Here is a 13061-nt window from a genome sequence, read left to right as displayed (position 1 = left end):
TCTTTCGGCCTCATTAAGTTTGAGTTTTTTGCCTCTGACTAGAACTCTGGCCTTCTAAGCACGACAGGTGTTTTTCCTGCAATGCCACATTATTCATCTGTTGACTGAAAAGAGATGCACAACATGAGAGCTGAGGGTTAAGTTTTATTTGGGGCAAAATGAGGGCCATAGCCCGGGAGACAGCCTCTCAGATAGCTCTGAGGAACTGCTCCAAAGGGGTGGGGGTGGGATCAGTATATGTGTGATTTTGGTGAAGGGGGAGACGTGCAATCAAGCACATGTGTTGGCACGGGGTCACTGCTAATTTTGAGAAGCAGATGTTAATGATTTTAGTGCTTTTCTAGATACGAGAAAATGCAAGAAATTGGGCTCATAAGCTCCTCCCCTGAAAATATCTAACTATCTGAAGGCCTGCTCTGCCAGTTTTTCTCAGAGCACAGAGCGCCTCATTCCTGATCTCTGCCCTGAGCTCCTTTCAGGGTGTGTTGAAGGTTAACAACTGCAGCGACTAGTGACTTCATTCTTATAGAACCAGATGGCGAGCGACAATTTTTAGTCCGCCTATCCATTCAAAACATATGTGTTGGGCACCTGTGTGCAGATTTCTGTTCTAGATGTCGAGGAAAGAGCCCTCAGCAAGTCAGACACAGCAGAACTAGCTGCTGTTTCTTGAGTCTCTGCTGTGTGCTGGGCATTGTGCCGAATACAAAATGAATCAGACACATCTCCACCTCACCAAATGCTTTCAACTTAATGGGGTAGTTTAGGCAGAGAGACAAATAACAGTTGAAAGCCATAAATACATTTATCGAGTACCTGTTATATTCCAGGCACGCTGCTAGCCATGCCACATGCCGGGAGTATAAAGATGAATTAAGATGCAGGCCTGTTCCCCAAAAACTTACACTCCGGTGGAAGAGACAGACACCTTCAAGCGGAGGAATGACTAAATGATTCTGATCCGGTGTGGTCAATGACAGGGCACTGTGAACGCACAAATATGCCGGGCAGAGACCATCACCCTGCACGACGGTGGCCACCTAGAGGAGATGATAATTCAGGTGAGTCTTAAAGGATGAGTCAGACCAAGAAAGGTTGAAGGCATTCCCCGCTAAGGGACAGCACAAGAACAGAACAGCGAGCTGCCAGAGAGTTTTCAGCAGAGAAGTGAATGGCTGGGCTTGCGTTTTGTAGCTTCATATATGTAGGTCGGTGGTGGTTGAAATGGGGGCGGGGGGAAGGGGAGGCAGGGAAGGACTGGAGGCAGCAGTGTCAGCCAGGAGGATGTGGCTAAGGATAACAACTAAGAGAGGAAAGATGGGAGCCAGAATGAGTGACAGGTGGTGTTCAGCATGGCGAGGGTTCTGCCCTCCTGCAGACCTGGAGAGTCAGCGCGGCTTTCACCAGTGAGGGGCACTGAGAAGGACTGAAAGGAGGACTTGGGGGACTCAGCCCTAAAGTAGATCAAGAGGCTGGCAGAGAAGTTTCAAGTGGAGGTGATAACAACCAACAGGGACTTCCCTTCCCTGATTAGCACTTCACGACGTCATGTAATCCTCAGGGTGCTGTTAGGCACACACCCCATTTCAAACGCAAGGAAATGAAGGGTCAGAGGGGTTGAGTGACAGGCCTGAGGTCAGACACTGCACAGTGGTGGGGTTTTTATTTTGTCTCCCCTGCTGTAATGGGTCAGAACCAAGACAACACCACACTGAGAGAGATCCTTGGCTTTATACCCCAAGGCCCCAAGGGGCAAGAACGAGCGTGAGGCTGGGCAGAGCCTGCGGAGTTCCTGCCGGGCACTCACGCTTCTTCCAGCCCAGCGATCCCGCCCTCACTCTCCAGAGACGTGTCTCTCGCCTTCTCTGACCCCGGCAGGCCTGACAGCCGTCAAGCTCATCACCTCTGAGATCAGAAAGACTGGGAAGTAGACATTAGTGGCTGTGAGCTGAGGAAACACACAGAAGAGCAATTAAAGTGGCGCATGGGGGGAAGCTTGCCTTTAATGGTTTGCAGCTGCAGAAAGCATTCGCCACCCCCTTCGGGCTCTGCCCTGCTGCTGCGGCTGCCTGTCTGTATTTCGCATCCTGACCAATTAGATCCCCATGTGTGCTGCAGGCGTGAAAAAATAGAAAGTGAATAATCCTTCATTCTCTGCATAGCGAGCAGCTTTGATCCTCTGGTGTGGGGGCCCTGTTCCATCAGAAAGTGCACCTCTTCTCAGTTTTCTTTTTTTTTTTTTTTAACTCAGTTTCCTTGTTTCAAAATGACATTAACCTCCAGCCAGAGACCTGTGAAATGACCACAATTCATCTTCAGACCCCTGTGATCAAAGCTGGGTTGGGGTTTTTCTTCATCTCTTTTTGAAACTCTTGCTACACAGCCCTTCTTTCCTCACATTGGTTTGCTGCCAATGTTTCCAGGCTGAAATCAAAAGGAATAGTCTATTAATATCAGGCTCATGCAACAAGGGCACCATTGTCTGCTTCATTTCAGAGTACCTATGGTCCTCTGGTGAGAGAGAGAGAGAGAGAGAGAGAGAGAGAGAGAGACGGTGAGTGTGTGTGTGTGTGTGTGTGTGTGTTCAGATAAGCAGTTTCAAAATAAGCAGGAAGAGAGGGAGTTAATCCTGGTTTATTTCAAATGTGAGATGAATCTCAGTGACTCTGGCTATAGATTCAAATACTGATCACCTGTTTGACTTTGAAAGCATTAAGATCTCAGAAGCATATTTGGTAGGAGACCTACTTTAATGCTATAAGTAAGGTTGTAGTGAAGCTGCTTGTGGTGGTGTAGGGGTACAGGCAATAAAGGAGGTGGTGGTGAGGAGGAAGGGGAGCTGAAGGTGGTAGGGATGGTACTGGTGTTGGTGTGAAGAGATGCAGGTAGAGTAGGCGGAGGGGGTGCAGGAGCTGGGTGGTCATAGTGATGATGGTGTCAAAGAAATGGAGGATGAAGTGGCTATAGAGGTAGTGAAGGAGAAAGTAGAGGAGGTGGTTTGGTGGTGAAGGTGAGAGAGGTAATGGAGGGAGTGGAGGAGGAGGTGAAGGATATGGTCATGGTGGGAGTAGAGGCAGTGGTGGTGAAGGACATGGAGGAGGGGGTGCAGGGTATGGTGATGGTGCTGGTGGTGGTGGAGGTGGTGGTGGTGGAGGTGGTGATGGAGGTGGTGGTGGTAGAGGTGGTGGTGGTTATGATGGTGGTGGTGGTGGTGGTGGTGGTGGTGGAGGTGGTGATGGTTATGATGGTGGTGGATGGTGGTGGTGGTGGTGGTTATGATGGTGGTGGGGGCGGTGGTGGTGGTGATGGTGGTGCTGGAGGTGGTGATGGTGGTGGAGGTGGTAATGGTGGTGGTGGTGATGGTGGTAGTGGTGGAGGTGGTAATGGTGGTGATGGTGGAGGTGGTGATGTGGTGGTGGTGATGGTGGTGGTTGCTATGGTTATGATGGTGATGGTGGTGGTGGTGGTGGAGGTGATGGTGGTGGTGATGGTGGTGGTGGTGGAGGTGATGGTGGTGGTGGAGGTGGTGATGGTGGTGGTGGTGGTGATGGTGGTGGTGGTGGTGATGGGGGCGGTTATGGTTATGATGGTGATGGTGGTGGTGGTGGTGGAGGTGTTGGTGATGGTGTATATAAAGGAAGTGGAAAAGGAAGTAAAGAGGTGGTGTGGGAGGCGATGGTGGTGGAGGAGGCGGTGAAGGATGAGCAGAGTTACTGAAAACAAGAACCAGCTGCTGTCTGTACTTCCATCATCCTGTCTCAGCAGATCCCACAAGCTGGGAAGACTCAAAAGCTTATCCCATGAATCCTCAGTTTCACCCAGGTGTATGTAAATCTTTTCCTCCTGCTTCACTGGGCAGGTTTTGTGTGGTGGTCACTCCTAGCTGAGGGCTGCTTGGATAGCCCTTGTTGGAAACAGCTCTCCCTGGATCAGTATCTCGTAGACGTAGGTCCACATCATCCAAGTCCATGACATGCATCCACTGCAGTGTAAACCTTCTGGGAGTGGCAGGCAGAGGTAGGGAAGCGGTGGGGTAGAGGTCAGCTGGGTCACCCAAATCGAATATGCTTAGGGCTCTTGAGTGAACTGCATGATTCAATAAGAAAAAAGAACTGGGAGTCCTGGGGCCTAGCCCTGCCTCTGATAGCTGTATGGCCTCCAACGGGCCACTTTCCGCTCCATGCCCCAGTCTCCCACTGTGTGAAATGAGATCATTGTATCAGAAGAGTTCTGCCAACTCTGACCCCTGTCTTCTATTTTGGAGAAATTACAACAAATATTAGAGCTTTGCTTGAGTTCCATCCTGACTTTCTGAGGATGGAGTTTTATTTCCCATTTCTTCAGTTTGTGTCCTTTCCTGAAGGCAGAACAGAGTGGCCCTTAATTTACCTGTGTCAGCCTTGGGTAAGTGCCCATTACCCTCAAGCCATCACCAGAACCAGGTTCAGATCAAAGTCACACTGATTCTTCCCATACCTGCCTTAGAGGAAAGGTCACAAGTTCTGGTGAGAGGGTTCCAAAGTGGCCTGTTATCACCTGTCATTGCACATTGCCAGAGATGAGAAATGCAAGTCGGAGCCTAGAATAAAGCCGGACTCTTCCAGACCAGAGAGTAAGCAGTTGACCTTGGTCTAAGAAAGCTGGCAGAACTGGAGCAATGGAGGGCATGGGGCAGGAAGGGCAATCTAGGGGGCAGATTCTTCGCTACTGATCAAGAGTCAGGGCAGTTGCTGGTAGTGAACTTTTCCACCAAAGGACAAAATTGCCCTTGTCAGGATGTGGCGGTGTGGCAGGAGCAGTGGATTTTTAGTCAAAGACTTGGCATTGCAGCTTCTGAGACTTTAAATACATCGCTTCCCTTTTCTAGACCTCAATTTCCTCCTTCCCATTGTAATGGGACAATAACGCCAGCACCAATGTTGCCCTGAGGGTAAGATCACATTGCAAACTGCTCAATATCTGATAAGTGTTAAAGGATTTTTATTCCTATAGCTCCCCTTGACTTTGGAATTGACTTGATGGGGTAGCTAGGAGGAAAGGTGAGCTGGATGGGAGCTGTTCTGACACACCTGAGCAGCCTGCGGCCATTGCTGATTTAATTACAGATTTCCAGCTGAGAGGGCACCACTTAGGCACCTGTAATTGAAATGTTCTCAGAGGGGCACTGGCTGTAACCCCATTTGAATGCCTCAAAAGATGTAATTAGCCAACTGAAGAGCCAGGCCTTGAAAAGAAGGGGCACAACATTTCCTGAGTATCGACTACAAGTCAGGCTGGGTGCCTTTCACGGATAATCGAGGTTAATTCTTATAAGGTAGAAATTATGATCTTTACTTTATAGATGAGGAAACTGAGGCTTGGAGAGATTAAGTGACGTACCCAAAGTCATAGTGCTGAATCTAACTTCAAACCCAGGTCTGTCTGTCTACATCGCCATCATGCCATGGTGACGTCTTAGCAAAACAAGTTGAAATCTTTCTCTGATTGAGTTTTAAATAAGTCTATCATGGCTTGCCTGACTCTGGGTCCCCGGAGTTGACACTGGTTTCTGAAGGCCGGCTCCCCTGACCAGGATCAACCACCAGGGACGGTAGGAGAAACAGTACGAAGGAAACCTTGAGGGCTATTTCCCAGAATTCATCTCATTCCCCTCAGAAGGGGAATCTAAATGCCTCCAAAAAAAGCAAAGGGAAAAAAAAAAGCCTTCCTGGACAAACTCCAAGGGGAAGGAACTTTATTGTTCTTGGTTTTATTTGCTCCAGGGCAAGAACGGGATTGCTTAAAAGCTTTGTAAATGGCACACAGGTGATGGGGTCTGGCTTGCTGGTGCTGGTGGCACTCAGGATATGGCAACCACGGGATGCTTAGAGAAGGGGCTCAAACATCCCTTCCATCTCCTGGGTCCTAGGATCATTCAGGTTCAGAGCGGCGACACTAAGTCAGAAGGAAGAGGATATGTGATGTGCAGGACCTTCTGTTTAGATGGAGATGGAAGCACGTAGCACTTTGCTTGTTCCCCCCTGTTGAAAGGCTCCACTGCCCTCTTTTCCACATCTGGATCTTTCTCATCCTTTGGGTCTTAGTTTAAATGTCGCCTCCTCAGAGACGCCTTCTCAGATGATCAGATCCGAAGGCTGTCTTCTCCTAGCTCACCTTCCTTTCCCAGCAGAGGTGCACTGGTCACAATTTGTAATGATACGTTTAGTCATTTACCTGAGTCAAGTCTGTCTCCACACCAGACTCTTAGACCCACGAAGATGGGCACCACCAGGACGGTCTATTTCTTCACCATGTTTTACTGAGTGCACAGTACATGGCAGGATGAATGGGTAAGTGGAGTGGTTAGAACAAAGGAGTTCTTATGCGTGAAGGGGTGAGCTGCGTGGGAAACCTAAGTATATGGAAGGAAGGGAAGGGAAGACCCAATTCTAAGCAGTTTTAAGAATGAGAACATTTATTGCAGCACCTAACGAGGAGCCTCGCAACAGGCGCTTCCAGAACTGGCCCCACAGTTGCAGGCTGTCCTTGTAGACAGTGGGATTAAGAAAGAACATACATTTTCACTAATTAAACAAAAGTTTTGAATTGCAATTGTTCCCCAGTTCATTGACATAATGGTAAACCTTCATAGTTCAGAAATGCTAAGCCATTTATTAGACATCTGCTGTGAAATTAACCCCCAATCCCTGCAGCTGAGACATTAGACCTGGGCCCTTTTCCTGGAAGAGACTAAGTTAAAGAGGTTCATGTATGGAAACCACTGGGGAGCGTCACCTATAAATGGCTGGGTGGTGAGACTTAAGAAGAACTAGGATTCTCTCCTTTCCCATTCCCTACCCCCAGCCTTGGCCCAAGTCTTCCTGTTAGATTTCAGAAATTCCTTGATTATTGTATATTCCTTGGATTGTACACCTGGTTGCTTAATTGGCATCTCCATAGGCTGTCTAATAAACCTCTTGAACTTAAAGCATTTAAAATCAATTCTTGGTTACCTCCACCCCTATGAATTTGCTTCTTACCCAATCTTCTCCAAATTGGGAACTGTACCACCATTCACCTCTTCTCAAGCCAAAATTTACGAGTCATGTTTATTTCATCTCTTTCCTTCACAGCCCACATCCAATCCAGCAGTAACTCATGTCAGCTCTGTCTCCAAATTACATCCCGAGTCCAGTCACTTCTCACAGTTTCCACTGCTATCGGCCTAGTCCTTGAACCCTCCTCTCTTAGTTGGACCACTGCAGTAGCCTTTAAGTTTGTCTCCCTTTTGCTGTTCTACTTGGAAGCCAAGTCTTTTTGGTCATCTGAAATGTGAAAAGATCATAACACTCCCCAACTTAAAAACCTCTAATGGCTTCCTGATGCCAAAGAATAAAATTCAGTCTTCCTCTGTGGCCTGTGAGACTCTATGGGATCTGCCCTTTGCCCGCCTCACGGACTTCTTGCAAGCTTTGTTCACTCTGCTCGGCAACTGACTGGGTCCTCAGGACCATCGCAGTAGTCAAGTCCGAAATACCTTCCCCAAGAACTCTGCAGGGTGACTTTTTCTTATTATTCAGGTTTAACTTAAATATGTCCTTCTCACAGAAGGCTTCTCTAACTCTTGATCAAAAATAGCCCATCCCTCCATTCTCTAAGTCCTTACCATGTTTATTTTCTTCATAGCACTTTTCACTACTGGAAATTATTTTACTCATTAGTTTACCTTTATTATCTGTCTTCACAGCAGAATGTATGCATCATGAAGGCTTATTGCTGCAGCCCCTACTCTAGAACAGGGTCCATATTTATAGGTATGCAGTGAATATCTGTTGAATAAGGACAAGTCTTAAGCCTTTAATCTCATATTAAAAACCAAAACTCTTTGCAAGAAGAAAGGTCAACTTTTTTCTCAGGTCTTGGGAAGATGGAGACACTGTAGGGACAGAGGGCATCCAAAATACAGGTAGGTGAAGCCTAAGGTAATATTGTAATGGGTGAGCTTAGAGCATAATGGAAGGTCGAGGATGGGTGACTGGACAGGTGGTCCAGGATTTGGTCTTGGTTCAACCATGATAAATTTAGAGACTGAAGATCCTAGAGTCAAAAAAGAAGAAAGTCACTCAAAGGTCTGCCCGGAGTCCTTGGACTTTTTTCAACCAAGTTTGAAATCTCAGGCAAGTGCTTCAACCCCTCTGGGCCTTAGCCTCTCAGAGCCTTGGGCTAGATGATCACTAAGGTTTTGGCCACCTGTGATTGCTCCATGTTCATTCAGGAAGTAATAGCCGAGCACCTACTGAGCTCCCAAAACTGTATTACATGCTAGGAATACAGCAAAGGACAAGGCACAGTCCTTCTCCTCATGGAACTTCTAACATAGAAGACAGAGATTAGACAAATAGTTACACAAATAAGCATGTCATACAAATTGTGTTGGGAAGGGGAAGTAAAAGATGCAATGAGAGGTGATAAATGAGCACCTTGTGGGGATTGTAAGGTCAGATGGACCTACTCCCCCCAAAGAGATATTTTCTTAATATTGAAAATATTCAAGCTTTGGGGGAGGGGACAAGGTGGCTTGGGGGAGAGTTTCTGGCTGAGTCCCTGATCGTGGGCTGTGTATCTGGGCAGATGCTTTCTCCATTGCAGTGATGGATCCCACAGTTCCTGGTACATGGCATGCGGGGTCCTCCTGGAGCCAGGAGGGTGTGCTCAGTGGGCCATCTCTGGGCCGAGGGTGGCTAGGGAGAAGTTCTCTGCAGTGTGAAGACTGGTTTTCCTCTAATGCCACAGGTGAAGGTGAAACCTGGCATTTTCAACTATTTATGGCAGTCCACTGACCCCACCTGGCCAAATCCCCACAGGCAGCAAATAGAAGTTGGAGGTGGAGGGACTGCCCATTCCTCCCCTACTCAGTGTGTGATTTTGTGGTGGGTGTGGATCTTGGTATGTAAATTTATTTGTGCAAGAAATATCACTTTATTTTGTTTAAAATGATCTTAAATCTTTCTCTATGCCCCCATCCTTTCAGGTGGAGGAACTCAATCCCAGTCATTACTGGGCTCTCTCCTCCACTCTCCCCAATGGGTCCCAGGGGAGGCTGAGATCCCCCAGCCCTCCCAGGCTTGGCCTTTCTGGGACACCATGGACCCATCCCGAGGAGCCTTGGCCACCTCCCCGAATGGCTGAGACCACACAGGACTCCAGGGACCTCTCTCCAAGGCTGGAGAAAGTTCTCATCTCTCTTCTCTCCTAGGCTGCTTTCAAAGGTCCTTCCAGGACACCTGGCATCTCTCTGTGCTTTGACTTCTACAAAAGACAGCAAGAGACTCAACTTTCAGTCTTTGTTGCTTACTGCCTGCAGAAATCTCTGAAGCAGGACTGTCTCTCTGCTTGGAGAGCTTGTGGAAACTCAGGGAAAATGCATATAAATTTATACTTTAAAAATTGTCCTGCCATAAGACTGAGGCTCTGCGACCAGGGAAAATCTGCATCTGTCTGCGTCTTGACTTTACCTGGGCGAATCGCCACCGCTTTAAGCCTCATTCCTCATCTGTAAAGCAGGGAAAATTGTAGTAGAGACCCCTTCACGGATATGTATGCAATACATTTAATATATGCAAATATATTTGCATGCAAAATACTTAGCACAGTGTCTGACACATGGCAGATGCTCAATAAATATTAGCCATGATTTTAATAATATATGATGTTAGTTATAGTTATAAAATATACTGTTAATTATGATCCCCTAGCTTAGTGATCATATAGGTTTTATGGAAGGTGGTCTTTCCAGTGCTGCTAAGCCTTTTCCACCCACCCTGGCCTATGAACGGGGCTTGGCGAGGCCGGCAGTGTTTTCATGCTCCCCGCAGAGCAGGTGCAAGTCCAGTCACGACTTCTCCCGTCAACCTTGTCAAATCATAAAGAATGATAATCTGTCCTTGGAGGTTCCTACTTTCCTTGTGGCAGCTTCTGAATTATACCTCTCTTGTTCAGACAGATTTTTTTTTTTTCTTCCCTCTACCCTCTCTCTTCCCCTCCAAAATACTGCAAGTAAATATCATTTATATTGATTTTTTTTTCAACCTACCCTCTGGGGAGCCCATTTCCACCCCCTGAAAGTCTGGGAGGCCAGCCTCTGATTATAATTTTAACTAATGCTCAGTCAAATTTTTGTTTGTTGTGGCAATCTTAAATCTTTTTGAAAAACAGGCTCAAGTCTTTGGGACAGACTCTGACACGGGCTGTGTGCACACACTGATGACAGAAGGGTGGAGCCAGGAGGAGAGCAAGGCTTCCATTTGTGAGCTTGGGCAAAGGATGAACCTCAGAGAGAAGTAAAGGAGGGGAGAAGGGGAGGACCCCCGGGCCTGAGGAGAGAGAGACAGAGAGAGACAGATCCACCGGATGAGGACCCGGGGAAAGTGACACAAGGCCAGACTGCCTGTGTACTTTTCCGACTAAACTAAGAACATATTTGACATGAGTAAAAAAAGTGTGTGTAAGGAAAATGGCCTTAATGGATGAGTTAGTTGCATCTTTCCAAATTGAAAGCCAGACCCAGCGAATTTCATTCAGGAATTAAATGCATAGTAAGGCTGATTTCCTTCTGATTTTAAGTCGTTCTGTAGATTGGAATAGATCATCTCTGCATGTATTTTCTATACTTTAAAGAAACTAGAGAAAACATTGACTTTAAGGGTTCTGCTGATAATATGTTTGAGGACTAGCTTTTATTTAGTGCCTGATATGTGTTAAATATTTAGTAGAGGTTTTATAAATGTGTCTGAATCAACCCTAAAAATAATACTGTGTGGGAGACGTTGTCTTTGTTTCTTCCTTTCTTTCTCCCTTCCCTTCCTTCTTTCCTTCCTTCCTTCCTTCCTTTCTTTCTTTTTTTCTCTTTCTTTTTCTTTCGTTCTCTCTCTCTCTTCCATCCCTTCCTTCCTTCCTTTCTCTTTTCTTTCTTTCTTTCCTTCTTTCTTTCTTTGTGCTTGAACTGAAGTAGTAGAAAGGCAAGCATGCTTACTTGGTTTGTAGTTAACACTAAGTTGAAAAGCGTTGCTAATATTTTAAACGAGGCGAATTCAAAGTGACTGATAAATAGATGGTCAAAGGATGTTTAATAAGAATAACCTAGGGCTTCCCTGGTGGCGCAGTGGTTAAGAATCCGCCTACCAATGTAGAGGATATGGGTTCGAGCCCTGGTCCGGGAAGATCCCACATGCCACGGAGCAACTAAGCCCGTGTGCCACAACTACTGAGCCTGTGCTCTAGAGCCCGTGAGCCACAACTACTGAGCCCACGTGCCACAACTACTGAAGCCCGCGTGCCTAGAGCCCATGCTCCACAACAAGAGAAGCTGCCGCATTGAGAAGCCCATGCACCGCAATGAAGAGTAGCCCCTGCTCGCCACAACTAGAGAAAGCCCGCGCACAGCAACAAAGACCCAACGCAGCCAAAAATAAATAAATAAAATAAATAAATTTAAAAAAAAAAAAAAAAAAAAAAAAAAAAGAATAACCTAAAAACTGTATAGCTAGGGAAAACAAAAGCAACTCTAGCAATACAGTGTATTAGCTGGAACATAGGCAGTATTTAAAAGAATGTTTCTAGAATGAACATGAATATGACACTTCTGTTCCTATTGTTTAACTGGAAACCTAAAACCTACTGGGGGTTCTTAGACCAGCAACAAGTTTTGGGGGAGGGAGGGGGACTCTTTTTCTCTGTTCTAGATGTAGAAAATGAGGATCAGAGACGTTAAGTAGCTTGTTCAAAGTCATGTGATCTGTAAGTACAGAAGCTGGGATTTAAACTGGGCCTGGCTCAGGCCAACCATCCTGTCCAGTCCCCCTCACCAGACAGGGCCTGAGGATTCTCTCTACAATGTTCTACCTCTTTCTTCTGCTTCCAAACTTCCACCGTTCATGGAACCCATCCCTCAGGACGCCTCCCCTTTCTCAGCAGCAGCTGCCAAGGCATTGGCTCTAAACTTCCTGCTCTTTTTCCTCATCTCTCAGCAGCCCAGCAGGGCCAGAGCATCCCAAGGTACACAACAAATATTTCTTCACCTGAAAGTCTCCCAAGGATGTTGTTAACCCCTAGACAACAATGCGAAATCTATTTTTCACATTACATCAGTCAATGACTTTTTAGTTTTTGTATTTATCAAAGTTTTACATGCACATTATGCGGAGAGTCAAATCATTCTATGAGGGTTGCCTTTAATATGCCTGTGTTTCTCTTCTGATTTTCCAGTTTTAAGCACTGACTCTGGAATGCCCACTAGGAAAGATGAGTTTTGCTCTTTCATTCTCTGCCCTAGCCAGGACACTACCCCCCCTTACATGCACACTCTTACATTCCACATCCTCCCAAGATTGTTAAATGCTAATGCAGTTTATTCAGAATTCTGTGTTTACATTGTTAAAAACAAAATTCAACCCAGTAAATGGTAAAGAGCTTGCTGGACCTATTCAATGATTCATGAACCAGGCAGCATCCAGTCTAGCAGATAGAAAGGAGCTCTGAGAGGTTGTATAAAATGAAAGACTTTTACAGGCAGAAAGGAGCAGAAGCAGGAAGTTATACTAGGTAAGTTCCTTTTAGGGATGGCAGGGGCTATCAGGTAAATGACCTGTCTAGTACTACTCAGCCGATTCCTGATGGACTGGTTTAAGATTCCATTTCTGGGAGAACCGAAACTGTAATTAAGTCTTGGTTTGGTGACATGGAACTTAGCATACGTGACTCCATTTTGGGCCTGTTGTCTTGCTTTAACATTATGAAAATTTATATTTATAATGGAGCCCTTTGGTAAACTGTGATTATTTTTCCTTTCCTGGAGTTAGTAACTATCTTCTTTTTTCATCTGCTTTGCTTCCTTTGTATTAAGCAATAATTAAAATTCAAACTCTGCCAAAGATCTAAATCCCCTCCACAGTTATTTGAAGGATCAGGTCTTCTATCAAACTCATCTCCGTGTGAAGCCCCTCCCAGAGTTCTGCCCTGCAGCGCTGGGGGTGGGGCCTCCACGCCTGGTGTTCCTCCTGCAGAACGCTGGGGTTCCTTTCTTT

Source organism: Phocoena sinus, chromosome 4 (genome assembly GCF_008692025.1).
Source record: "Phocoena sinus isolate mPhoSin1 chromosome 4, mPhoSin1.pri, whole genome shotgun sequence".
NCBI lineage: Eukaryota > Metazoa > Chordata > Mammalia > Artiodactyla > Phocoenidae > Phocoena > Phocoena sinus.
Note: the sequence above shows the minus strand (reverse complement) of the source record.